This window comes from Bacillus rossius, unplaced genomic scaffold, assembly GCF_032445375.1.
Source record: "Bacillus rossius redtenbacheri isolate Brsri unplaced genomic scaffold, Brsri_v3 Brsri_v3_scf27, whole genome shotgun sequence".
NCBI classification, from domain to species: Eukaryota; Metazoa; Arthropoda; class Insecta; order Phasmatodea; family Bacillidae; genus Bacillus; species Bacillus rossius.
Genome location: NW_026962448.1, coordinates 281,693 through 307,458, shown reverse-complemented (window position 1 = coordinate 307,458; position 25,766 = coordinate 281,693). Strand labels below are relative to the sequence as shown.

General features: G+C 58.4%; 9 non-coding genes across 9 annotated transcripts; 7 read left to right on the top strand and 2 right to left on the bottom strand.

The window, feature by feature from the left end:
• The first annotated feature begins 1,877 nt into the window (after positions 1–1,877).
• On the top strand, positions 1,878–2,040 carry LOC134544003 (U1 spliceosomal RNA). Its single transcript, XR_010077438.1, has one exon. It is a non-coding gene; the product is annotated as a U1 spliceosomal RNA (small nuclear RNA).
• A 6,311-nt stretch (positions 2,041–8,351) lies between these two features.
• LOC134544002 (U1 spliceosomal RNA) lies at positions 8,352–8,514 on the top strand. The gene has a single exon (XR_010077437.1). It is a non-coding gene; the product is annotated as a U1 spliceosomal RNA (small nuclear RNA).
• Positions 8,515–9,454: 940 nt separating this feature from the next.
• LOC134544001 (U1 spliceosomal RNA) lies at positions 9,455–9,617 on the top strand. Its single transcript, XR_010077436.1, has one exon. It is a non-coding gene; the product is annotated as a U1 spliceosomal RNA (small nuclear RNA).
• A 6,288-nt stretch (positions 9,618–15,905) lies between these two features.
• Positions 15,906–16,068, top strand: LOC134544000 (U1 spliceosomal RNA). Its single transcript, XR_010077435.1, has one exon. It is a non-coding gene; the product is annotated as a U1 spliceosomal RNA (small nuclear RNA).
• Positions 16,069–22,391: 6,323 nt separating this feature from the next.
• Positions 22,392–22,554, top strand: LOC134543999 (U1 spliceosomal RNA). The gene has a single exon (XR_010077434.1). It is a non-coding gene; the product is annotated as a U1 spliceosomal RNA (small nuclear RNA).
• Positions 22,555–22,853: 299 nt separating this feature from the next.
• On the bottom strand, positions 22,854–22,973 carry LOC134544031 (U5 spliceosomal RNA). Its single transcript, XR_010077464.1, has one exon. It is a non-coding gene; the product is annotated as a U5 spliceosomal RNA (small nuclear RNA).
• Positions 22,974–23,516: 543 nt separating this feature from the next.
• Positions 23,517–23,679, top strand: LOC134543998 (U1 spliceosomal RNA). The gene has a single exon (XR_010077433.1). It is a non-coding gene; the product is annotated as a U1 spliceosomal RNA (small nuclear RNA).
• Positions 23,680–23,978: 299 nt separating this feature from the next.
• LOC134544029 (U5 spliceosomal RNA) lies at positions 23,979–24,098 on the bottom strand. The gene has a single exon (XR_010077462.1). It is a non-coding gene; the product is annotated as a U5 spliceosomal RNA (small nuclear RNA).
• A 543-nt stretch (positions 24,099–24,641) lies between these two features.
• On the top strand, positions 24,642–24,804 carry LOC134543997 (U1 spliceosomal RNA). The gene has a single exon (XR_010077432.1). It is a non-coding gene; the product is annotated as a U1 spliceosomal RNA (small nuclear RNA).
• Positions 24,805–25,766: the final 962 nt, after the last annotated feature.

Sequence of the window (25,766 nt, the reverse complement as noted above, 5' to 3'; positions counted from 1 at the left end):
TGATGGATAGCTTTCCAGAAAGGAGCGACTGAAACGATTGGGCCAGGGTGAAGGGGCTGGTGGTGATGGGGAGGCGGCAGCCGATGGGCGGCATGCGGGTAGGCTTGACGGTGGCGGCGGCGGAGGCAGATGCGGGGGCGGCAGCAGGTTGGGTGGGAGGCCGGGTGCGGGGTCCAGGTGCAGATGCGGAGGTGGATGGTCGAGGCGACGGCTGACGAGCAGCGGAGGTCGATGGCTGAGTCGCGGCGGTCGTAGTCGGCCGGGGGGTGGTGCGGCGGGTGAGGTGTGAGATGCGGGATGACGTGGATGGTGCAGGTGACGAGTCCCGGGACGAGGTCCCCTCCTCGCCGGCGGAGTCGAGCTCGAGGGCGCCAAACCGGTTGGAGATGGAGGTGCGGTCCTCGGCGCGCCCCATCCTCGGCCGCTTCACCGTCCGGCGGGGGAGGCTGAAGCCGGTGTCCATCGGCACGTCCCGGGGGGCCGCAGGCTCGACAGGGATGAGTGGCAGTGAGGGGGAAGGCGCTGAGAATGGTGAGGAGATGGGGTGAGAAGCAGAGGGGGTGAAAGTGCAAACTGTCGTGGTCGTCATGGTGGTGGTCGTGGTGGTGAGGGTTGCTGCCATGGTGACGTCCGGGGTGAAGGGGGTGTCGGAGCAGAAGCCAGGTGGCACCATCTGGTGATGCTTGGACTCCGACACCTTCGTGCAGCGCTCCTGGGTGCGGATCCCGGTCCGGCTGGGGGTGGGGGGCGGCGAGCATCCCTCTGCTCCAGCATCGCCCGAGGCACCCGTCCGGTCTCGGTGGCCACCAGGAGGCCTGGTGTAGTCCCTCAATGGCGGTTGGAGTCGGCCCTCAAAGTCGGAGTCCCCCAGGGGCGGGTCCTCCCCGGACCCCCCCTCGGCCATGCCGACGAGAAACAATCAAGTCGGCAGGCCAAGAGCCACACCCGGGAGGAACTACTCTTCTCGGCCACCTGGTGACAGCCCCAGGAAGCAGCAGCAGCAGTCAGCAGTCAGTTAAAGGTGGAAGAAGATGGAGTGAATATAATAGGAGTGATGCTGAGTAGAACTTGTAAATAAAAAGAAAATAATAATTAGTGGAACCCGAGGGTTGAATTTATTTCTGCAGAGTCCCCCCAGCAATGCCCAGGGGGGGACCCTGTTGCTTGCTGCTGAGAGTTACCAGATCCGGATATGCACCCAGCAGCAAGTCTTCGCACCAGAAACGACTGGTCGGATTATAAAAGCACGCGAGGAAAACTCGAATTAACTAAGGAAATCCCTGCAAACCACTCAGAGTAGCACCTAAGAGCAGTTTGAAGGGAAACCAGAGCACGGTTGAAACTTTGAAAATCCGGACTATATAGGAAAAATGTGCGGACCACCACTAATGGTGAAAATAGCGTACGGTCGTGCAGCCTGAAGCCGCGAATCGTCCGAAAATCGCCTCGTGGGACACGGCACTCGATATTTCGTGAAACCCTAGGTATGTTGCTAATGGAAAAAAGTTCCCCTCTCGACTGTGCCGTGGTGCCCGCCTTTTTGCCGAGGCGGACGCGACGACCCGAGTGCCGCCACGCGGCAAACGGTGTAACCAAGTGCCGCCACGCGGCAAACGGGGTAACCAAATGCACGCGGCGGTCGACCGTCGCCGTGGGTACAGAAACAAAGGAAACGAGGTGCGAGTAGAAACGGGCAGTTGTAGGAAGAAATTGTATTTGCATTGTTGGTGTGTACTGTCATGTAGTGTGATGAACTGGCACGGGAGTGTTATGTCTGGGGAAAGAGCTGTTTCGGAGGTAGAAGTACATAACCTCAAAACACGTTGATGAGGTGGTCCGAGCTCCAAGTGAAATAGAAAAGCGAAACACTGCGCAGCATACTTACCTGGCGTAGGGGCTACCCTGATCAAGCAGGGGGTTCCCCCAGGGTGAGGCTCTTCCCTTGCACTTCGGTTGAGCTGACCTCTGCGATTACCCCAAATGTGGGTAACTCGGGCGCGTAATTTTTGGTAGTCGGGACTGCGTTCGCGCTGTCCCGGTGAAAAAATTTCAACTTAGTAGTTGTGAAGTAGTGTTAAGAATTATGTACAGTGAAGTGTAATTTTTTTTTTTTTTTTCATCTGTGTATGGTATGTAATGCATTCGTAGGTCTCAAGTTTACGGTGCCTTGGCGAACAACCCCACCGTCTTGAAAGTGCGGAAGGAAGGTACGTAATTGTGCATGGTAATAGTTGAAAAAAGAAAAAAAAAATTCCCATGAACGATACTTGTCCAATTCGATTTTTCAGATTTCCCCCTCCCCGCCTCACCCCCGGGCCCAGTGGTTTAACGGTAACCGGCCCAGTGTGTAAACACTGGGCACAACAAAAAATTGTTTAAAGACTCATCAAATGTTCCCCTCCACGGAAATCTTTAGTTTTTTTTTTTTTTTTTTTTTTTTTTTTTTTTTTTTTTTTTTAAAAGTGGGGCCCCTAGGGGCCCACACACAAAAACATCATTTAATACATAAAGATACATACAAGGCAGTGGACAAGAACACTGTACAGAACATAAACACAAAGATGAAGAACATGACGATGCTGGACCCCGCCAACACGGAGGTTCTTGAAGGTCCCGGCTACTTGTTGGGTGGAGGGGGGGTGAGGGACTGCTGGGGGTGAAGAGATGCTGATCCAGGAGCCGCGCAGCTGATGGAGGCCGCGCGGAGAAAACGGCGATGCTGATGACGATGGGAAGAAGACGGAGTGGCGATGTAGATGGTGAACTATGGTGGCGGGTCCGCGGAGGCTACCGGTGGACGTGGAGGTCTACGCCGTCATCTACCGGGCCCACCGGCCGCCGGGACGTCGTCAGCGTCGTCGTCGGAGTCGTCGCGTAAGTGGTCAGTCGAAAAGAGCGGTCGTCGTGGGTGGGGTGCAGGAGGCAGCGGCTCCGCAAGTTGAAGGATGAGGGGGTTGTCGCTGCGTCGGCATCGGCGTAGGAAGTAAGTTGTCATGGAGCGAAGGAGAGGGTGAAGGTGGGGCAGGCCGGAGTCTGCCAGGAGAGTCAGCCTGGAGGTGGCGCGGGGGAGTCCGAGAAGGAGACGAATCCCCAGGAAGTAGGTGCGGGTAATGGGGCGAAGGTTGAAACGGGATGAATGAACCCACACGGGGGATGCGTAGGTGAAGCGTGGGATGACGTAGGAATGAAATGCGGTGATGCGAACCGGGAGGGGGGTGCCAGATGAGGGTCGCAGTATCGGTGCCAGCTGCGCCAAGACCGCCCTGGATTGAGTCTTCATGGAAGCAAGGTGCGGGATGAAAGTGAAGGTACTGTCCAGGGTCACCCCCAGATAGCGGACCTCGGGTGACCAGGGGATGGCAGTGCTGGAAACTCGTGGGGGGTGGTCCTGGCGTGGGTGGATGCGTGAGAAGAGAATGGATTGGGTCTTCGAGCAGTTCAGCCCGATGCCGTGCGCGAGGAACTGAGTAGAGAGTGATGTGAGCCCGCGGCTCAGGCGGTCGCCGAGCATCCGCTCGGAGACGGAGGAAGCGAGGAGGCAAGTGTCATCGGCGTACTGAACCAGGTGAGTGCCAGGTGGTGGTTGCAGGTCGGCGATGTGAAGGGTGAAGAGAAGGGGTGAAAGGATGGCGCCCTGGGGGACGCCGGCCATGATGTGACGGGGGTCGGAGAGTTCGCCCTCCACCCGAACCCGGAAGGTACGACCCCCCAGGAACGAGCAGATGAGGCGTATGAGATGAGGTGGAAGGTCGGTGGCGGAGAGACGGTGAATGAGTTGTGAATGGGGCACGGAATCAAATGCCCGGGCAAGGTCCAGAAGCACCATGCCCGTGTGTTGGCGCCGTGCGAAACCTTGGACAGCCAGCACCTCCACACGGGCGATGGCGTGGGAGGTGGAGTGACGTTTGCGGAAACCGAACTGGTGATGGGGGAGAAGATGCAAGAGGTTGACGTGAAGGAGAAGGCGTGTGAGAATGGTCCGCTCTGCGACCTTAGAGATGATGGGTAGAAGAGAAATGGGGCGGTACGATGATGGTAGGGAAGGGGGCTTCCCGGGTTTGGGTATGGGTGAGACAATGGCCACTTTCCAAGGGGTGGGGAAATGACAGAGAAGGAACATCGCGTTGATGATGCGGGTAAGGAAGACCGTCGCCTTCCGAGGAAGAGCACGGAGGACGGGTGCAGGCAGAGAGTCGGAACCGGGGGCAGAAGGGGGCTTGAGACGGAGGAGGAGTGTGCGCACCTCCGATGGCGTGGCGAGAGGGAATGGCAGAGAGTCCGGAAGAACGGGCAGAGTGACGTGATGTGCGAGGGGGGGGGGGTGTGTCCCCGTCGTCCGAAGACTCGGAGGAGAGGGTGGGGGGGTCAGCGGAGGCAAACGTGGTCGCGAGGTAGGCAGCGACCGCCTCCGATCGCTCAGGGGCAGTCTCCGCCACCCCGGCCGGGTGGGTGAGTGGGGGAATAGTGGTGGGGACCGATCGGAGGCGCCGGACGTAGGTCCACAGAGAGCCGGATGCAGAGGCGAGGGAGCCGAGACGCCGGGTCTCCAAATGCGCCTTCCACGCCGCGACCATCCGGCGGCACCGGCCCCGCAGCAGGAGGAACACCATCCGTGTCAACGGGGACCGGTTGGCCTGCCACAGGCCGCGGAAGCGGTCGCGCAGGACCACGGCGTCACGCAGGTAAGGCGGGAAGGGGGTGATGCGGGTACTTGGAGTGGCCAGCGGAATGTGAGCGGAGGCGGCCGCAGAGACGGCCCGGGTGAATGACACGACGTTGGCGTCGAGACGGTCGGGGGTGTCGAAGGGGAGGGTGAGGTCGAGTGATGATGAGAGGGTGGTCTGGAACCCATTCCAGTCGGCGTTGCGGAAGTCGAAGCGGGGAAGGTGCGGGTTGGAATGGGGGTAGAAGTGAAGGGAGCCGAGGACGGGCAGGTGATCCGAGGCCCCGGCGGTGAGCGTGGTGAGACCAGAGATGATGGGGAGCGGTGTGGTGAGGGCGAGGTCGATGATACTGGGATGACGGTGGTGCTGAGCGGGGAAGAATGTGGGGGTGGCGGGGGCGCAGATGGAGAGGTTAGTACGCCGGAGGAGCTGACGGAGGGAGCTGCCTCGGCGGTTGGCCGCGACGCAGCCCCAGTAGGGATGGGTGGCGTTGAAGTCCCCGGCCAGCACGACATGGGCATCGAGCCGACCGAGGGCGACAACGGCGGCAGAGGGGAAGGCAAATTGGGGTGGGAGATACACGGAGACTAGAGTCAGGGAGTAGGGCTGTCCGAACAGGCGCACGGCCACAGCCTCAGTCGCGGGTGAAGGTGGAATGTGTCGGCGGTGATGGGTGAAGGTGTCGCGCACCAGGAGTGCCACCCCACCCCCCCGACCATCACGGTCGGAGCGGTGGACGGCATATCCCGGGACGCGGAGGGGTACAGCGGGGGTCAGCCAGGTCTCTGATAGGAACACGACATCGGGTGAGTGCTCGTCGACGAGGTGAAGGAAGTCGAGAAGCTTAGGGAGCAAAGAAAAGGCGTTCCAGACTAGGAGCTTAAGGGGCGGCGGGGGATCCATCGAAGAGACCCAGAAGCGCTTGGAGGAGCACCTCGAATCTCTCCGAAGGGGACTTGGCATGGGACAGGGCGGTCAGGGTGCGGCGAATGAAGGGAAAGTACTGCCGAAACAGCTGGATGAGGTCACGTATGATCGTGGTGAATGAAGTGTCGTCAGCGTCCGGTCGGTGAGATGAGGGGTCCTGAGGTGCAGATGGAGATGGCCCGTCGCGGGAGGGGAACAGGGTGGCGGCGGCGGAACCGCGCCGAGTCCAGGCGTTGGAGGTGACGGCGGGAAAGGCACGAGCGTCGGTCAAGTTTGGCGGTCGCGGTCGCGGTGCCGGGGTGGCCTCAGGCTGTTGTCGGGGGGGGGTGGCGTCTGAGGTAGGCCTGGTTCACCCGGCAGTCCATGGAAGTCGCGAAGTGCGCCTCGCCGCAATTGACGCACTTCGGAGTCGTCGATGTGCACTCGCGGGACCGGTGGGGCCCGGCACACTTGAAACAGGCCACCGGCCTCTCGCAGCGTGTGGATGGGTGGCCGGCCTGCTGGCACCGGTAACACTGCGGGACCCGCCCGCTGCCACGATAGCGTTCGACGGAGACCACCCAGCAGCCCAGGGAGCGTAGAGCCAGGAAGGGAGCTGCCTCCCCCAGGTGGTGAGTATTAACCAGGAACGGACGGGTCGTGGCGGTGTCGGTGACGCGGAGCGGAGTGACGGAAGCAACGGGTAGGTCCAGGTCGAGGAGGGCGGCGTGCACCTCCTCGGGGGTAGTGGTGAGTGGGAGACGCTTCAGGACGAGTCGGTCCCCCTTCTCGTCCTGTCGCAGGTGCGTGAAAGGCTGATGGCCGAGCTGGGTGAGGTGGTTGTATAGGAAGGTGTGATCAGCGGCGTTAGAAGTGTAAAAGGAGGTGCGGCCGTCGACGGAGGTGATGGATAGCTTGCCAGAAAGGAGCGACTGAAACGATTGGGCCAGGGTGAAGGGGCTGGTGGTGATGGGGAGGCGGCAGCCGATGGGCGGCATGCGGGTAGGCTTGACGGTGGCGGCGGCGGAGGCAGATGCGGGGGCGGCAGCAGGTTGGGTGGGAGGCCGGGTGCGGGGTCCAGGTGCAGATGCGGAGGTGGATGGTCGAGGCGACGGCTGACGAGCAGCGGAGGTCGATGGCTGAGTCGCGGCGGTCGTAGTCGGTCGGGGGGTGGTGCGGCGGGTGAGGTGTGAGATGCGGGATGACGTGGATGGTGCAGGTGACGAGTCCCGGGACGAGGTCCCCTCCTCGCCGGCGGAGTCGAGCTCGAGGGCGCCAAACCGGTTGGAGATGGAGGTGCGGTCCTCGGCGCGCCCCATCCTCGGCCGCTTCACCGTCCGGCGGGGGAGGCTGAAGCCGGTGTCCATCGGCACGTCCCGGGGGGCCGCAGGCTCGACAGGGATGAGTGGCAGTGAGGGGGAAGGCGCTGAGAATGGTGAGGAGATGGGGTGAGAAGCAGAGGGGGTGAAAGTGCAAACTGTCGTGGTCGTCATGGTGGTGGTCGTGGTGGTGAGGGTTGCTGCCATGGTGACGTCCGGGGTGAAGGGGGTGTCGGAGCAGAAGCCAGGTGGCACCATCTGGTGATGCTTGGACTCCGACACCTTCGTGCAGCGCTCCTGGGTGCGGATCCCGGTCCGGCTGGGGGTGGGGGGCGGCGAGCATCCCTCTGCTCCAGCATCGCCCGAGGCACCCGTCCGGTCTCGGTGGCCACCAGGAGGCCTGGTGTAGTCCCTCAATGGCGGTTGGAGTCGGCCCTCAAAGTCGGAGTCCCCCAGGGGCGGGTCCTCCCCGGACCCCCCCTCGGCCATGCCGACGAGAAACAATCAAGTCGGCAGGCCAAGAGCCACACCTGGGAGGAACTACTCTTCTCGGCCACCTGGTGACAGCCCCAGGAAGCAGCAGCAGCAGTCAGCAGTCAGTTAAAGGTGGAAGAAGATGGAGTGAATATAATAGGAGTGATGCTGAGTAGAACTTGTAAATAAAAATAAAATAATAATTAGTGGAACCCGAGGGTTGAATTTATTTCTGCAGAGTCCCCCCAGCAATGCCCAGGGGGGGACCCTGTTGCTTGCTGCTGAGAGTTACCAGATCCGGATATGCACCCAGCAGCAAGTCTTCGCACCAGAAACGACTGGTCGGATTATAAAAGCACGCGAGGAAAACTCGAATTAACTAAGGAAATCCCTGCAAACCACTCAGAGTAGCACCTAAGAGCAGTTTGAAGGGAAACCAGAGCACGGTTGAAACTTTGAAAATCCGGACTATATAGGAAAAATGTGCGGACCACCACTAATGGTGAAAATAGCGTACGGTCGTGCAGCCTGAAGCCGCGAATCGTCCGAAAATCGCCTCGTGGGACACGGCACTCGATATTTCGTGAAACCCTAGGTATGTTGCTAATGGAAAAAAGTTCCCCTCTCGACTGTGCCGTGGTGCCCGCCTTTTTGCCGAGGCGGACGCGACGACCCGAGTGCCGCCACGCGGCAAACGGTGTAACCAAGTGCCGCCACGCGGCAAACGGGGTAACCAAATGCACGCGGCGGTCGACCGTCGCCGTGGGTACAGAAACAAAGGAAACGAGGTGCGAGTAGAAACGGGCAGTTGTAGGAAGAAATTGTATTTGCATTGTTGGTGTGTACTGTCATGTAGTGTGATGAACTGGCACGGGAGTGTTATGTCTGGGGAAAGAGCTGTTTCGGAGGTAGAAGTACATAACCTCAAAACACGTTGATGAGGTGGTCCGAGCTCCAAGTGAAATAGAAAAGCGAAACACTGCGCAGCATACTTACCTGGCGTAGGGGCTACCCTGATCAAGCAGGGGGTTCCCCCAGGGTGAGGCTCTTCCCTTGCACTTCGGTTGAGCTGACCTCTGCGATTACCCCAAATGTGGGTAACTCGGGCGCGTAATTTTTGGTAGTCGGGACTGCGTTCGCGCTGTCCCGGTGAAAAAATTTCAACTTAGTAGTTGTGAAGTAGTGTTAAGAATTATGTACAGTGAAGTGTAATTTTTTTTTTTTTTTTCATCTGTGTATGGTATGTAATGCATTCGTAGGTCTCAAGTTTACGGTGCCTTGGCGAACAACCCCACCGTCTTGAAAGTGCGGAAGGAAGGTACGTAATTGTGCATGGTAATAGTTGAAAAAAGAAAAAAAAAATTCCCATGAACGATACTTGTCCAATTCGATTTTTCAGATTTCCCCCTCCCCGCCTCACCCCCGGGCCCAGTGGTTTAACGGTAACCGGCCCAGTGTGTAAACACTGGGCACAACAAAAAATTGTTTAAAGACTCATCAAATGTTAAAAGGCGAAAGATTTATGCGTTTGAAGGGAAACCAGAGCACGGTTGAAACTTTGAAAATCCAGACTATATAGGAAAAATGTGCGGACCACCACTAATGGTGAAAATAGCGTACGGTCGTGCAGCCTGAAGCCGCGAATCGTCCGAAAATCGCCTCGTGGGACACGGCACTCGATATTTCGTGAAACCCTAGGTATGTTGCTAATGGAAAAAAGTTCCCCTCTCGACTGTGCCGTGGTGCCCGCCTTTTTGCCGAGGCGGACGCGACGACCCGAGTGCCGCCACGCGGCAAACGGTGTAACCAAGTGCCGCCACGCGGCAAACGGGGTAACCAAATGCACGCGGCGGTCGACCGTCGCCGTGGGTACAGAAACAAAGGAAACGAGGTGCGAGTAGAAACGGGCAGTTGTAGGAAGAAATTGTATTTGCATTGTTGGTGTGTACTGTCATGTAGTGTGATGAACTGGCACGGGAGTGTTATGTCTGGGGAAAGAGCTGTTTCGGAGGTAGAAGTACATAACCTCAAAACACGTTGATGAGGTGGTCCGAGCTCCAAGTGAAATAGAAAAGCGAAACACTGCGCAGCATACTTACCTGGCGTAGGGGCTACCCTGATCAAGCAGGGGGTTCCCCCAGGGTGAGGCTCTTCCCTTGCACTTCGGTTGAGCTGACCTCTGCGATTACCCCAAATGTGGGTAACTCGGGCGCGTAATTTTTGGTAGTCGGGACTGCGTTCGCGCTGTCCCGGTGAAAAAATTTCAACTTAGTAGTTGTGAAGTAGTGTTAAGAATTATGTACAGTGAAGTGTAATTTTTTTTTTTTTTTTCATCTGTGTATGGTATGTAATGCATTCGTAGGTCTCAAGTTTACGGTGCCTTGGCGAACAACCCCACCGTCTTGAAAGTGCGGAAGGAAGGTACGTAATTGTGCATGGTAATAGTTGAAAAAAGAAAAAAAAAATTCCCATGAACGATACTTGTCCAATTCGATTTTTCAGATTTCCCCCTCCCCGCCTCACCCCCGGGCCCAGTGGTTTAACGGTAACCGGCCCAGTGTGTAAACACTGGGCACAACAAAAAATTGTTTAAAGACTCATCAAATGTTCCCCTCCACGGAAATCTTTAGTTTTTTTTTTTTTTTTTTTTTTTTTTTTTTTTTTTTTTTTTTTTTTTTTTTTAACATCATTTAATACATAAAGATACATACAAGGCAGTGGACAAGAACACTGTACAGAACATAAACACAAAGATGAAGAACATGACGATGCTGGACCCCGCCAACACGGAGGTTCTTGAAGGTCCCGGCTACTTGTTGGGTGGAGGGGGGGTGAGGGACTGCTGGGGGTGAAGAGATGCTGATCCAGGAGCCGCGCAGCTGATGGAGGCCGCGCGGAGAAAACGGCGATGCTGATGACGATGGGAAGAAGACGGAGTGGCGATGTAGATGGTGAACTATGGTGGCGGGTCCGCGGAGGCTACCGGTGGACGTGGAGGTCTACGCCGTCATCTACCGGGCCCACCGGCCGCCGGGACGTCGTCAGCGTCGTCGTCGGAGTCGTCGCGTAAGTGGTCAGTCGAAAAGAGCGGTCGTCGTGGGTGGGGTGCAGGAGGCAGCGGCTCCGCAAGTTGAAGGATGAGGGGGTTGTCGCTGCGTCGGCATCGGCGTAGGAAGTAAGTTGTCATGGAGCGAAGGAGAGGGTGAAGGTGGGGCAGGCCGGAGTCTGCCAGGAGAGTCAGCCTGGAGGTGGCGCGGGGGAGTCCGAGAAGGAGACGAATCCCCAGGAAGTAGGTGCGGGTAATGGGGCGAAGGTTGAAACGGGATGAATGAACCCACACGGGGGATGCGTAGGTGAAGCGTGGGATGACGTAGGAATGAAATGCGGTGATGCGAACCGGGAGGGGGGTGCCAGATGAGGGTCGCAGTATCGGTGCCAGCTGCGCCAAGACCGCCCTGGATTGAGTCTTCATGGAAGCAAGGTGCGGGATGAAAGTGAAGGTACTGTCCAGGGTCACCCCCAGATAGCGGACCTCGGGTGACCAGGGGATGGCAGTGCTGGAAACTCGTGGGGGGTGGTCCCGGCGTGGGTGGATGCGTGAGAAGAGAATGGATTGGGTCTTCGAGCAGTTCAGCCCGATGCCGTGCGCGAGGAACTGAGTAGAGAGTGATGTGAGCCCGCGGCTCAGGCGGTCGCCGAGCATCCGCTCGGAGACGGAGGAAGCGAGGAGGCAAGTGTCATCGGCGTACTGAACCAGGTGAGTGCCAGGTGGTGGTTGCAGGTCGGCGATGTGAAGGGTGAAGAGAAGGGGTGAAAGGATGGCGCCCTGGGGGACGCCGGCCATGATGTGACGGGGGTCGGAGAGTTCGCCCTCCACCCGAACCCGGAAGGTACGACCCCCCAGGAACGAGCAGATGAGGCGTATGAGATGAGGCGGAAGGTCGGTGGCGGAGAGACGGTGAATGAGTTGTGAATGGGGCACGGAATCAAATGCCCGGGCAAGGTCCAGAAGCACCATGCCCGTGTGTTGGCGCCGTGCGAAACCTTGGACAGCCAGCACCTCCACACGGGCGATGGCGTGGGAGGTGGAGTGACGTTTGCGGAAACCGAACTGGTGATGGGGGAGAAGATGCACGAGGTTGACGTGAAGGAGAAGGCGTGTGAGAATGGTCCGCTCTGCGACCTTAGAGATGATGGGTAGAAGAGAAATGGGGCGTTACGATGATGGTAGGGAAGGGGGCTTCCCGGGTTTGGGTATGGGTGAGACAATGGCCACTTTCCAAGGGGTGGGGAAATGACAGAGAAGGAACATCGCGTTGATGATGCGGGTAAGGAAGACCGTCGCCTTCCGAGGAAGAGCACGGAGGACGGGTGCAGGCAGAGAGTCGGAACCGGGGGCAGAAGGGGGCTTGAGACGGAGGAGGAGTGTGCGCACCTCCGATGGCGTGGCGAGAGGGAATGGCAGAGAGTCCGGAAGAACGGGCAGAGTGACGTGATGCGCGAGGGGGGGGGGGTGTGTCCCCGTCGTCCGAAGACTCGGAGGAGAGGGTGGGGGGGTCAGCGGAGGCAAACGTGGTCGCGAGGTAGGCAGCGACCGCCTCCGATCGCTCAGGGGCAGTCTCCGCCACCCCGGCCGGGTGGGTGAGTGGGGGAATAGTGGTGGGGACCGATCGGAGGCGCCGGACGTAGGTCCACAGAGAGCCGGATGCAGAGGCGAGGGAGCCGAGACGCCGGGTCTCCAAATGCGCCTTCCACGCCGCGACCATCCGGCGGCACCGGCCCCGCAGCAGGAGGAACACCATCCGTGTCAACGGGGACCGGTTGGCCTGCCACAGGCCGCGGAAGCGGTCGCGCAGGACCACGGCGTCACGCAGGTAAGGCGGGAAGGGGGTGATGCGGGTACTTGGAGTGGCCAGCGGAATGTGAGCGGAGGCGGCCGCAGAGACGGCCCGGGTGAATGACACGACGTTGGCGTCGAGACGGTCGGGGGTGTCGAAGGGGAGGGTGAGGTCGAGTGTTGATGAGAGGGTGGTCTGGAACCCATTCCAGTCGGCGTTGCGGAAGTCGAAGCGGGGAAGGTGCGGGTTGGAATGGGGGTAGAAGTGAAGGGAGCCGAGGACGGGCAGGTGATCCGAGGCCCCGGCGGTGAGCGTGGTGAGACCAGAGATGATGGGGAGCGGTGTGGTGAGGGCGAGGTCGATGATACTGGGATGACGGTGGTGCTGAGCGGGGAAGAATGTGGGGGTGGCGGGGGCGCAGATGGAGAGGTTAGTACGCCGGAGGAGCTGACGGAGGGAGCTGCCTCGGCGGTTGGCCGCGACGCAGCCCCAGTAGGGATGGGTGGCGTTGAAGTCCCCGGCCAGCACGACATGGGCATCGAGCCGACCGAGGGCGACAACGGCGGCAGAGGGGAAGGCAAATTGGGGTGGGAGATACACGGAGACTAGAGTCAGGGAGTAGGGCTGTCCGAACAGGCGCACGGCCACAGCCTCAGTCGCGGGTGAAGGTGGAATGTGTCGGCGGTGATGGGTGAAGGTGTCGCGCACCAGGAGTGCCACCCCACCCCCCCGACCATCACGGTCGGAGCGGTGGACGGCATATCCCGGGACGCGGAGGGGTACAGCGGGGGTCAGCCAGGTCTCTGATAGGAACACGACATCGGGTGAGTGCTCGTCGACGAGGTGAAGGAAGTCGAGAAGCTTAGGGAGCAAAGAAAAGGCGTTCCAGACTAGGAGCTTAAGGGGCGGCGGGGGATCCATCGAAGAGACCCAGAAGCGCTTGGAGGAGCACCCCGAATCTCTCCGAAGGGGACTTGGCATGGGACAGGGCGGTCAGGGTGCGGCGAATGAAGGGAAAGTACTGCCGAAACAGCTGGATGAGGTCACGTATGATCGTGGTGAAAGAAGTGTCGTCAGCGTCCGGTCGGTGAGATGAGGGGTCCTGAGGTGCAGATGGAGATGGCCCGTCGCGGGAGGGGAACAGGGTGGCGGCGGCGGAACCGCACCGAGTCCAGGCGTTGGAGGTGACGGCGGGAAAGGCACGAGCGTCGGTCAAGTTTGGCGGTCGCGGACGCGGTGCCGGGGTGGCCTCAGGCTGTTGTCGGGGGGGGTGGCGTCTGAGGTAGGCCTGGTTCACCCGGCAGTCCATGGAAGTCGCGAAGTGCGCCTCGCCGCAATTGACGCACTTCGGAGTCGTCGATGTGCACTCGCGGGACCGGTGGGGCCCGGCACACTTGAAACAGGCCACCGGCCTCTCGCAGCGTGTGGATGGGTGGCCGGCCTGCTGGCACCGGTAACACTGCGGGACCCGCCCGCAGCCACGATAGCGTTCGACGGAGACCACCCAGCAGCCCAGGGAGCGTAGAGCCAGGAAGGGAGCTGCCTCCCCCAGGTGGTGAGTATTAACCAGGAACGGACGGGTCGTGGCGGTGTCGGTGACGCGGAGCGGAGTGACGGAAGCAACGGGTAGGTCCAGGTCGAGGAGGGCGGCGTGCACCTCCTCGGGGGTAGTGGTGAGTGGGAGACGCTTCAGGACGAGTCGGTCCCCCTTCTCGTCCTGTCGCAGGTGCGTGAAAGGCTGATGGCCGAGCTGGGTGAGGTGGTTGTATAGGAAGGTGTGATCAGCGGCGTTAGAGGTGTAAAAGGAGGTGCGGCCGTCGACGGAGGTGATGGATAGCTTGCCAGAAAGGAGCGACTGAAACGATTGGGCCAGGGTGAAGGGGCTGGTGGTGATGGGGAGGCGGCAGCCGATGGGCGGCATGCGGGTAGGCTTGACGGTGGCGGCGGCGGAGGCAGATGCGGGGGCGGCAGCAGGTTGGGTGGGAGGCCGGGTGCGGGGTCCAGGTGCAGATGCGGAGGTGGATGGTCGAGGCGACGGCTGACGAGCAGCGGAGGTCGATGGCTGAGTCGCGGCGGTCGTAGTCGGTCGGGGGGTGGTGCGGCGGGTGAGGTGTGAGATGCGGGATGACGTGGATGGTGCAGGTGACGAGTCCCGGGACGAGGTGCCCTCCTCGCCGGCGGAGTCGAGCTCGAGGGCGCCAAACCGGTTGGAGATGGAGGTGCGGTCCTCGGCGCGCCCCATCCTCGGCCGCTTCACCGTCCGGCGGGGGAGGCTGAAGCCGGTGTCCATCGGCACGTCCCGGGGGGCCGCAGGCTCGACAGGGATGAGTGGCAGTGAGGGGGAAGGCGCTGAGAATGGTGAGGAGATGGGGTGAGAAGCAGAGGGGGTGAAAGTGCAAACTGTCGTGGTCGTCATGGTGGTGGTCGTGGTGGTGAGGGTTGCTGCCATGGTGACGTCCGGGGTGAAGGGGGTGTCGGAGCAGAAGCCAGGTGGCACCATCTGGTGATGCTTGGACTCCGACACCTTCGTGCAGCGCTCCTGGGTGCGGATCCCGGTCTGGCTGGGGGTGGGGGGCGGCGAGCATCCCTCTGCTCCAGCATCGCCCGAGGCACCCGTCCGGTCTCGGTGGCCACCAGGAGGCCTGGTGTAGTCCCTCAATGGCGGTTGGAGTCGGCCCTCAAAGTCGGAGTCCCCCAGGGGCGGGTCCTCCCCGGACCCCCCCTCGGCCATGCCGACGAGAAACAATCAAGTCGGCAGGCCAAGAGCCACACCTGGGAGGAACTACTCTTCTCGGCCACCTGGTGACAGCCCCAGGAAGCAGCAGCAGCAGTCAGCAGTCAGTTAAAGGTGGAAGAAGATGGAGTGAATATAATAGGAGTGATGCTGAGTAGAACTTGTAAATAAAAATAAAATAATAATTAGTGGAACCCGAGGGTTGAATTTATTTCTGCAGAGTCCCCCCAGCAATGCCCAGGGGGGGACCCTGTTGCTTGCTGCTGAGAGTTACCAGATCCGGATATGCACCCAGCAGCAAGTCTTCGCACCAGAAACGACTGGTCGGATTATAAAAGCACGCGAGGAAAACTCGAATTAACTAAGGAAATCCCTGCAAACCACTCAGAGTAGCACCTAAGAGCAGTTTGAAGGGAAACCAGAGCACGGTTGAAACTTTGAAAATCCGGACTATATAGGAAAAATGTGCGGACCACCACTAATGGTGAAAATAGCGTACGGTCGTGCAGCCTGAAGCCGCGAATCGTCCGAAAATCGCCTCGTGGGACACGGCACTCGATATTTCGTGAAACCCTAGGTATGTTGCTAATGGAAAAAAGTTCCCCTCTCGACTGTGCCGTGGTGCCCGCCTTTTTGCCGAGGCGGACGCGACGACCCGAGTGCCGCCACGCGGCAAACGGTGTAACCAAGTGCCGCCACGCGGCAAACGGGGTAACCAAATGCACGCGGCGGTCGACCGTCGCCGTGGGTACAGAAACAAAGGAAACGAGGTGCGAGTAGAAACGGGCAGTTGTAGGAAGAAATTGTATTTGCATTGTTGGTGTGTACTGTCATGTAGTGTGATGAACTGGCACGGGAGTGTTATGTCTGGGGAAAGAGCTGTTTCGGAGGTAGAAGTACATAACCTCAAAACACGTTGATGAGGTGGTCCGAGCTCCAAGTGAAATAGAAAAGCGAAACACTGCGCAGCATACTTACCTGGCGTAGGGGCTACCCTGATCAAGCAGGGGGTTCCCCCAGGGTGAGGCTCTTCCCTTGCACTTCGGTTGAGCTGACCTCTGCGATTACCCCAAATGTGGGTAACTCGGGCGCGTAATTTTTGGTAGTCGGGACTGCGTTCGCGCTGTCCCGGTGAAAAAATTTCAACTTAGTAGTTGTGAAGTAGTGTTAAGAATTATGTACAGTGAAGTGTAATTTTTTTTTTTTTTTTCATCTGTGTATGGTATGTAATGCATTCGTAGGTCTCAAGTTTACGGTGCCTTGGCGAACAACCCCACCGTCTTGAAAGTGCGGAAGGAAGGTACGTAATTGTGCATGGTAATAGTTGAAAAAAGAAAAAAAAAATTCCCATGAACGATACTTGTCCAATTCGATTTTTCAGATTTCCCCCTCCCCGCCTCACCCCCGGGCCCAGTGGTTTAACGGTAACCGGCCCAGTGTGTAAACACTGGGCACAACAAAAAATTGTTTAAAGACTCATCAAATGTTCCCCTCCACGGAAATCTTTAGTTTTTTTTTTTTTTTTTTTTTTTTTTTTTTTTTTTTTTTTTTTTTTTTTTTTTTAAAGTGGGGCCCCTAGGGGCCCACACACAAAAACATCATTTAATACATAAAGATACATACAAGGCAGTTGACAAGAACACTGTACAGAACATAAACACAAAGACGAAGAACATGACGATGCTGGACCCCGCCAACACGGAGGTTCTTGAAGGTCCCGGCTACTTGTTGGGTGGAGGGGGGGTGAGGGACTGCTGGGGGTGAAGAGATGCTGATCCAGGAGCCGCGCAGCTGATGGAGGCCGCGCGGAGAAAACGGCGATGCTGATGACGATGGGAAGAAGACGGAGTGGCGATGTAGATGGTGAACTATGGTGGCGGGTCCGCGGAGGCTACCGGTGGACGTGGAGGTCTACGCCGTCATCTACCGGGCCCACCGGCCGCCGGGACGTCGTCAGCGTCGTCGTCGGAGTCGTCGCGTAAGTGGTCAGTCGAAAAGAGCGGTCGTCGTGGGTGGGGTGCAGGAGGCAGCGGCTCCGCAAGTTGAAGGATGAGGGGGTTGTCGCTGCGTCGGCATCGGCGTAGGAAGTAAGTTGTCATGGAGCGAAGGAGAGGGTGAAGGTGGGGCAGGCCGGAGTCTGCCAGGAGAGTCAGCCTGGAGGTGGCGCGGGGGAGTCCGAGAAGGAGACGAATCCCCAGGAAGTAGGTGCGGGTAATGGGGCGAAGGTTGAAACGGGATGAATGAACCCACACGGGGGATGCGTAGGTGAAGCGTGGGATGACGTAGGAATGAAATGCGGTGATGCGAACCGGGAGGGGGGTGCCAGATGAGGGTCGCAGTATCGGTGCCAGCTGCGCCAAGACCGCCCTGGATTGAGTCTTCATGGAAGCAAGGTGCGGGATGAAAGTGAAGGTACTGTCCAGGGTCACCCCCAGATAGCGGACCTCGGGTGACCAGGGGATGGCAGTGCTGGAAACTCGTGGGGGGTGGTCCTGGCGTGGGTGGATGCGTGAGAAGAGAATGGATTGGGTCTTCGAGCAGTTCAGCCCGATGCCGTGCGCGAGGAACTGAGTAGAGAGTGATGTGAGCCCGCGGCTCAGGCGGTCGCCGAGCATTCGCTCGGAGACGGAGGAAGCGAGGAGGCAAGTGTCATCGGCGTACTGAACCAGGTGAGTACCAGGTGGTGGTTGCAGGTCGGCGATGTGAAGGGTGAAGAGAAGGGGTGAAAGGATGGCGCCCTGGGGGACGCCGGCCATGATGTGACGGGGGTCGGAGAGTTCGCCCTCCACCCGAACCCGGAAGGTACGACCCCCCAGGAACGAGCAGATGAGGCGTATGAGATGAGGTGGAAGGTCGGTGGCGGAGAGACGGTGAATGAGTTGTGAATGGGGCACGGAATCAAATGCCCGGGCAAGGTCCAGAAGCACCATGCCCGTGTGTTGGCGCCGTGCGAAACCTTGGACAGCCAGCACCTCCACACGGGCGATGGCGTGGGAGGTGGAGTGACGTTTGCGGAAACCGAACTGGTGATGGGGGAGAAGATGCAAGAGGTTGACGTGAAGGAGAAGGCGTGTGAGAATGGTCCGCTCTGCGACCTTAGAGATGATGGGTAGAAGAGAAATGGGGCGGTACGATGATGGTAGGGAAGGGGGCTTCCCGGGTTTGGGTATGGGTGAGACAATGGCCACTTTCCAAGGGGTGGGGAAATGACAGAGAAGGAACATCGCGTTGATGATGCGGGTAAGGAAGACCGTCGCCTTCCGAGGAAGAGCACGGAGGACGGGTGCAGGCAGAGAGTCGGAACCGGGGGCAGAAGGGGGCTTGAGACGGAGGAGGAGTGTGCGCACCTCCGATGGCGTGGCGAGAGGGAATGGCAGAGAGTCCGGAAGAACGGGCAGAGTGACGTGATGTGCGAGGGGGGGGGGGTGTGTCCCCGTCGTCCGAAGACTCGGAGGAGAGGGTGGGGGGGGTCAGCGGAGGCAAACGTGGTCGCGAGGTAGGCAGCGACCGCCTCCGATCGCTCAGGGGCAGTCTCCGCCACCCCGGCCGGGTGGGTGAGTGGGGGAATAGTGGTGGGGACCGATCGGAGGCGCCGGACGTAGGTCCACAGAGAGCCGGATGCAGAGGCGAGGGAGCCGAGACGCCGGGTCTCCAAATGCGCCTTCCACGCCACGACCATCCGGCGGCACCGGCCCCGCAGCAGGAGGAACACCATCCGTGTCAACGGGGACCGGTTGGCCTGCCACAGGCCGCGGAAGCGGTCGCGCAGGACCACGGCGTCACGCAGGTAAGGCGGGAAGGGGGTGATGCGGGTACTTGGAGTGGCCAGCGGAATGTGAGCGGAGGCGGCCGCAGAGACGGCCCGGGTGAATGACACGACGTTGGCGTCGAGACGGTCGGGGGTGTCGAAGGGGAGGGTGAGGTCGAGTGATGATGAGAGGGTGGTCTGGAACCCATTCCAGTCGGCGTTGCGGAAGTCGAAGCGGGGAAGGTGCGGGTTGGAATGGGGGTAGAAGTGAAGGGAGCCGAGGACGGGCAGGTGATCCGAGGCCCCGGCGGTGAGCGTGGTGAGACCAGAGATGATGGGGAGCGGTGTGGTGAGGGCGAGGTCGATGATACTGGGATGACGGTGGTGCTGAGCGGGGAAGAATGTGGGGGTGGCGGGGGCGCAGATGGAGAGGTTAGTACGCCGGAGGAGCTGACGGAGGGAGCTGCCACGGCGGTTGGCCGCGACGCAGCCCCAGTAGGGATGGGTGGCGTTGAAGTCCCCGGCCAGCACGACATGGGCATCGAGCCGACCGAGGGCGACAACGGCGGCAGAGGGGAAGGCAAATTGGGGTGGGAGATACACGGAGACTAGAGTCAGGGAGTAGGGCTGTCCGAACAGGCGCACGGCCACAGCCTCAGTCGCGGGTGAAGGTGGAATGTGTCGGCGGTGATGGGTGAAGGTGTCGCGCACCAGGAGTGCCACCCCACCCCCCCGACCATCACGGTCGGAGCGGTGGACGGCATATCCCGGGACGCGGAGGGGTACAGCGGGGGTCAGCCAGGTCTCTGATAGGAACACGACATCGGGTGAGTGCTCGTCGACGAGGTGAAGGAAGTCGAGAAGCTTAGGGAGCAAAGAAAAGGCGTTCCAGACTAGGAGCTTAAGGGGCGGCGGGGGATCCATCGAAGAGACCCAGAAGCGCTTGGAGGAGCACCTCGAATCTCTCCGAAGGGGACTTGGCATGGGACAGGGCGGTCAGGGTGCGGCGAATGAAGGGAAAGTACTGCCGAAACAGCTGGATGAGGTCACGTATGATCGTGGTGAATGAAGTGTCGTCAGCGTCCGGTCGGTGAGATGAGGGGTCCTGAGGTGCAGATGGAGATGGCCCGTCGCGGGAGGGGAACAGGGTGGCGGCGGCGGAACCGCGCCGAGTCCAGGCGTTGGAGGTGACGGCGGGAAAGGCACGAGCGTCGGTCAAGTTTGGCGGCCGCGGTCGCGGTGCCGGGGTGGCCTCAGGCTGTTGTCGGGGGGGGGTGGCGTCTGAGGTAGGCCTGGTTCACCCGGCAGTCCATGGAAGTCGCGAAGTGCGCCTCGCCGCAATTGACGCACTTCGGAGTCGTCGATGTGCACTCGCGGGACCGGTGGGGCCCGGCACACTTGAAACAGGCCACCGGCCTCTCGCAGCGTGTGGATGGGTGGCCGGCCTGCTGGCACCGGTAACACTGCGGGACCCGCCTGCTGCCACGATAGCGTTCGACGGAGACCACCCAGCAGCCCAGGGAGCGTAGAGCCAGGAAGGGAGCTGCCTCCCCCAGGTGGTGAGTATTAACCAGGAACGGACGGGTCGTGGCGGTGTCGGTGACGCGGAGCGGAGTGACGGAAGCAACGGGTAGGTCCAGGTCGAGGAGGGCGGCGTGCACCTCCTCGGGGGTAGTGGTGAGTGGGAGACGCTTCAGGACGAGTCGGTCCCCCTTCTCGTCCTGTCGCAGGTGCGTGAAAGGCTGATGGCCGAGCTGGGTGAGGTGGTTGTATAGGAAGGTGTGATCAGCGGCGTTAGAAGTGTAAAAGGAGGTGCGGCCGTCGACGGAGGTGATGGATAGCTTGCCAGAAAGGAGCGACTGAAACGATTGGGCCAGGGTGAAGGGGCTGGTGGTGATGGGGAGGCGGCAGCCGATGGGCGGCATGCGGGTAGGCTTGACGGTGGCGGCGGCGGAGGCAGATGCGGGGGCGGCAGCAGGTTGGGTGGGAGGCCGGGTGCGGGGTCCAGGTGCAGATGCGGAGGTGGATGGTCGAGGCGACGGCTGACGAGCAGCGGAGGTCGATGGCTGAGTCGCGGCGGTCGTAGTCGGTCGGGGGGTGGTGCGGCGGGTGAGGTGTGAGATGCGGGATGACGTGGATGGTGCAGGTGACGAGTCCCGGGACGAGGTCCCCTCCTCGCCGGCGGAGTCGAGCTCGAGGGCGCCAAACCGGTTGGAGATGGAGGTGCGGTCCTCGGCGCGCCCCATCCTCGGCCGCTTCACCGTCCGGCGGGGGAGGCTGAAGCCGGTGTCCATCGGCACGTCCCGGGGGGCCGCAGGCTCGACAGGGATGAGTGGCAGTGAGGGGGAAGGCGCTGAGAATGGTGAGGAGATGGGGTGAGAAGCAGAGGGGGTGAAAGTGCAAACTGTCGTGGTCGTCATGGTGGTGGTCGTGGTGGTGAGGGTTGCTGCCATGGTGACGTCCGGGGTGAAGGGGGTGTCGGAGCAGAAGCCAGGTGGCACCATCTGGAGATGCTTGGACTCCGACACCTTCGTGCAGCGCTCCTGGGTGCGGATCCCGGTCCGGCTGGGGGTGGGGGGCGGCGAGCATCCCTCTGTTCCAGCATCGCCCGAGGCACCCGTCCGGTCTCGGTGGCCACCAGGAGGCCTGGTGTAGTCCCTCAATGGCGGTTGGAGTCGGCCCTCAAAGTCGGAGTCCCCCAGGGGCGGGTCCTCCCCGGACCCCCCCTCGGCCATGCCGACGAGAAACAATCAAGTCGGCAGGCCAAGAGCCACACCCGGGAGGAACTACTCTTCTCGGCCACCTGGTGACAGCCCCAGGAAGCAGCAGCAGCAGTCAGCAGTCAGTTAAAGGTGGAAGAAGATGGAGTGAATATAATAGGAGTGATGCTGAGTAGAACTTGTAAATAAAAAGAAAATAATAATTAGTGGAACCCGAGGGTTGAATTTATTTCTGCAGAGTCCCCCCAGCAATGCCCAGGGGGGGACCCTGTTGCTTGCTGCTGAGAGTTACCAGATCCGGATATGCACCCAGCAGCAAGTCTTCGCACCAGAAACGACTGGTCGGATTATAAAAGCACGCGAGGAAAACTCGAATTAACTAAGGAAATCCCTGCAAACCACTCAGAGTAGCACCTAAGAGCAGTTTGAAGGGAAACCAGAGCACGGTTGAAACTTTGAAAATCCGGACTATATAGGAAAAATGTGCGGACCACCACTAATGGTGAAAATAGCGTACGGTCGTGCAGCCTGAAGCCGCGAATCGTCCGAAAATAGCCTCGTGGGACACGGCACTCGATATTTCGTGAAACCCTAGGTATGTTGCTAATGGAAAAAAGTTCCCCTCTCGACTGTGCCGTGGTGCCCGCCTTTTTGCCGAGGCGGACGCGACGACCCGAGTGCCGCCACGCGGCAAACGGTGTAACCAAGTGCCGCCACGCGGCAAACGGGGTAACCAAATGCACGCGGCGGTCGACCGTCGCCGTGGGTACAGAAACAAAGGAAACGAGGTGCGAGTAGAAACGGGCAGTTGTAGGAAGAAATTGTATTTGCATTGTTGGTGTGTACTGTCATGTAGTGTGATGAACTGGCACGGGAGTGTTATGTCTGGGGAAAGAGCTGTTTCGGAGGTAGAAGTACATAACCTCAAAACACGTTGATGAGGTGGTCCGAGCTCCAAGTGAAATAGAAAAGCGAAACACTGCGCAGCATACTTACCTGGCGTAGGGGCTACCCTGATCAAGCAGGGGGTTCCCCCAGGGTGAGGCTCTTCCCTTGCACTTCGGTTGAGCTGACCTCTGCGATTACCCCAAATGTGGGTAACTCGGGCGCGTAATTTTTGGTAGTCGGGACTGCGTTCGCGCTGTCCCGGTGAAAAAATTTCAACTTAGTAGTTGTGAAGTAGTGTTAAGAATTATGTACAGTGAAGTGTATTTTTTTTTTTTTTTTTCATCTGTGTATGGTATGTAATGCATTCGTAGGTCTCAAGTTTACGGTGCCTTGGCGAACAACCCCACCGTCTTGAAAGTGCGGAAGGAAGGTACGTAATTGTGCATGGTAATAGTTGAAAAAAGAAAAAAAAAATTCCCATGAACGATACTTGTCCAATTCGATTTTTCAGATTTCCCCCTCCCCGCCTCACCCCCGGGCCCAGTGGTTTAACGGTAACCGGCCCAGTGTGTAAACACTGGGCACAACAAAAAATTGTTTAAAGACTCATCAAATGTTCCCCTCCACGGAAATCTTTAGTAAAAGGCGAAAGATTTATGCGTTTGAAGGGAAACCAGAGCACGGTTGAAACTTTGAAAATCCGGACTATATAGGAAAAATGTGCGGACCACCACTAATGGTGAAAATAGCGTACGGTCGTGCAGCCTGAAGCCGCGAATCGTCCGAAAATCGCCTCGTGGGACACGGCACTCGATATTTCGTGAAACCCTAGGTATGTTGCTAATGGAAAAAAGTTCCCCTCTCGACTGTGCCGTGGTGCCCGCCTTTTTGCCGAGGCGGACGCGACGACCCGAGTGCCGCCACGCGGCAAACGGTGTAACCAAGTGCCGCCACGCGGCAAACGGGGTAACCAAATGCACGCGGCGGTCGACCGTCGCCGTGGGTACAGAAACAAAGGAAACGAGGTGCGAGTAGAAACGGGCAGTTGTAGGAAGAAATTGTATTTGCATTGTTGGTGTGTACTGTCATGTAGTGTGATGAACTGGCACGGGAGTGTTATGTCTGGGGAAAGAGCTGTTTCGGAGGTAGAAGTACATAACCTCAAAACACGTTGATGAGGTGGTCCGAGCTCCAAGTGAAATAGAAAAGCGAAACACTGCGCAGCATACTTACCTGGCGTAGGGGCTACCCTGATCAAGCAGGGGGTTCCCCCAGGGTGAGGCTCTTCCCTTGCACTTCGGTTGAGCTGACCTCTGCGATTACCCCAAATGTGGGTAACTCGGGCGCGTAATTTTTGGTAGTCGGGACTGCGTTCGCGCTGTCCCGGTGAAAAAATTTCAACTTAGTAGTTGTGAAGTAGTGTTAAGAATTATGTACAGTGAAGTGTAATTTTTTTTTTTTTTTTCATCTGTGTATGGTATGTAATGCATTCGTAGGTCTCAAGTTTACGGTGCCTTGGCGAACAACCCCACCGTCTTGAAAGTGCGGAAGGAAGGTACGTAATTGTGCATGGTAATAGTTGAAAAAAGAAAAAAAAAATTCCCATGAACGATACTTGTCCAATTCGATTTTTCAGATTTCCCCCTCCCCGCCTCACCCCCGGGCCCAGTGGTTTAACGGTAACCGGCCCAGTGTGTAAACACTGGGCACAACAAAAAATTGTTTAAAGACTCATCAAATGTTCCCCTCCACGGAAATCTTTAGTAAAAGGCGAAAGATTTATGCGTTTGAAGGGAAACCAGAGCACGGTTGAAACTTTGAAAATCCGGACTATATAGGAAAAATGTGCGGACCACCACTAATGGTGAAAATAGCGTACGGTCGTGCAGCCTGAAGCCGCGAATCGTCCGAAAATCGCCTCGTGGGACACGGCACTCGATATTTCGTGAAACCCTAGGTATGTTGCTAATGGAAAAAAGTTCCCCTCTCGACTGTGCCGTGGTGCCCGCCTTTTTGCCGAGGCGGACGCGACGACCCGAGTGCCGCCACGCGGCAAACGGTGTAACCAAGTGCCGCCACGCGGCAAACGGGGTAACCAAATGCACGCGGCGGTCGACCGTCGCCGTGGGTACAGAAACAAAGGAAACGAGGTGCGAGTAGAAACGGGCAGTTGTAGGAAGAAATTGTATTTGCATTGTTGGTGTGTACTGTCATGTAGTGTGATGAACTGGCACGGGAGTGTTATGTCTGGGGAAAGAGCTGTTTCGGAGGTAGAAGTACATAACCTCAAAACACGTTGATGAGGTGGTCCGAGCTCCAAGTGAAATAGAAAAGCGAAACACTGCGCAGCATACTTACCTGGCGTAGGGGCTACCCTGATCAAGCAGGGGGTTCCCCCAGGGTGAGGCTCTTCCCTTGCACTTCGGTTGAGCTGACCTCTGCGATTACCCCAAATGTGGGTAACTCGGGCGCGTAATTTTTGGTAGTCGGGACTGCGTTCGCGCTGTCCCGGTGAAAAAATTTCAACTTAGTAGTTGTGAAGTAGTGTTAAGAATTATGTACAGTGAAGTGTAATTTTTTTTTTTTTTTTCATCTGTGTATGGTATGTAATGCATTCGTAGGTCTCAAGTTTACGGTGCCTTGGCGAACAACCCCACCGTCTTGAAAGTGCGGAAGGAAGGTACGTAATTGTGCATGGTAATAGTTGAAAAAAGAAAAAAAAAATTCCCATGAACGATACTTGTCCAATTCGATTTTTCAGATTTCCCCCTCCCCGCCTCACCCCCGGGCCCAGTGGTTTAACGGTAACCGGCCCAGTGTGTAAACACTGGGCACAACAAAAAATTGTTTAAAGACTCATCAAATGTTCCCCTCCACGGAAATCTTTAGTTTTTTTTTTTTTTTTTTTTTTTTTTTTTTTTTTTTTTTTTTTTTTTTTTAATAAGTGGGGCCCCTAGGGGCCCACACACAAAAACATCATTTAATACATAAAGATACATACAAGGCAGTGGACAAGAACACTGTACAGAACATAAACACAAAGATGAAGAACATGACGATGCTGGACCCCGCCAACACGGAGGTTCTTGAAGGTCCCGGCTACTTGTTGGGTGGAGGGGGGGTGAGGGACTGCTGGGGGTGAAGAGATGCTGATCCAGGAGCCGCGCAGCTGATGGAGGCCGCGCGGAGAAAACGGCGATGCTGATGACGATGGGAAGAAGACGGAGTGGCGATGTAGATGGTGAACTATGGTGGCGGGTCCGCGGAGGCTACCGGTGGACGTGGAGGTCCACGCCGTCATCTACCGGGCCCACCGGCCGCCGGGACGTCGTCAGCGTCGTCGTCGGAGTCGTCGCCAAAGTGGTCAGTCGAAAAGAGCGGTCGTCGTGGGTGGGGTGCAGGAGGCAGCGGCTCCGCAAGTTGAAGGATGAGGGGGTTGTCGCTGCGTCGGCATCAGCGTAGGAAGTAAGTTGTC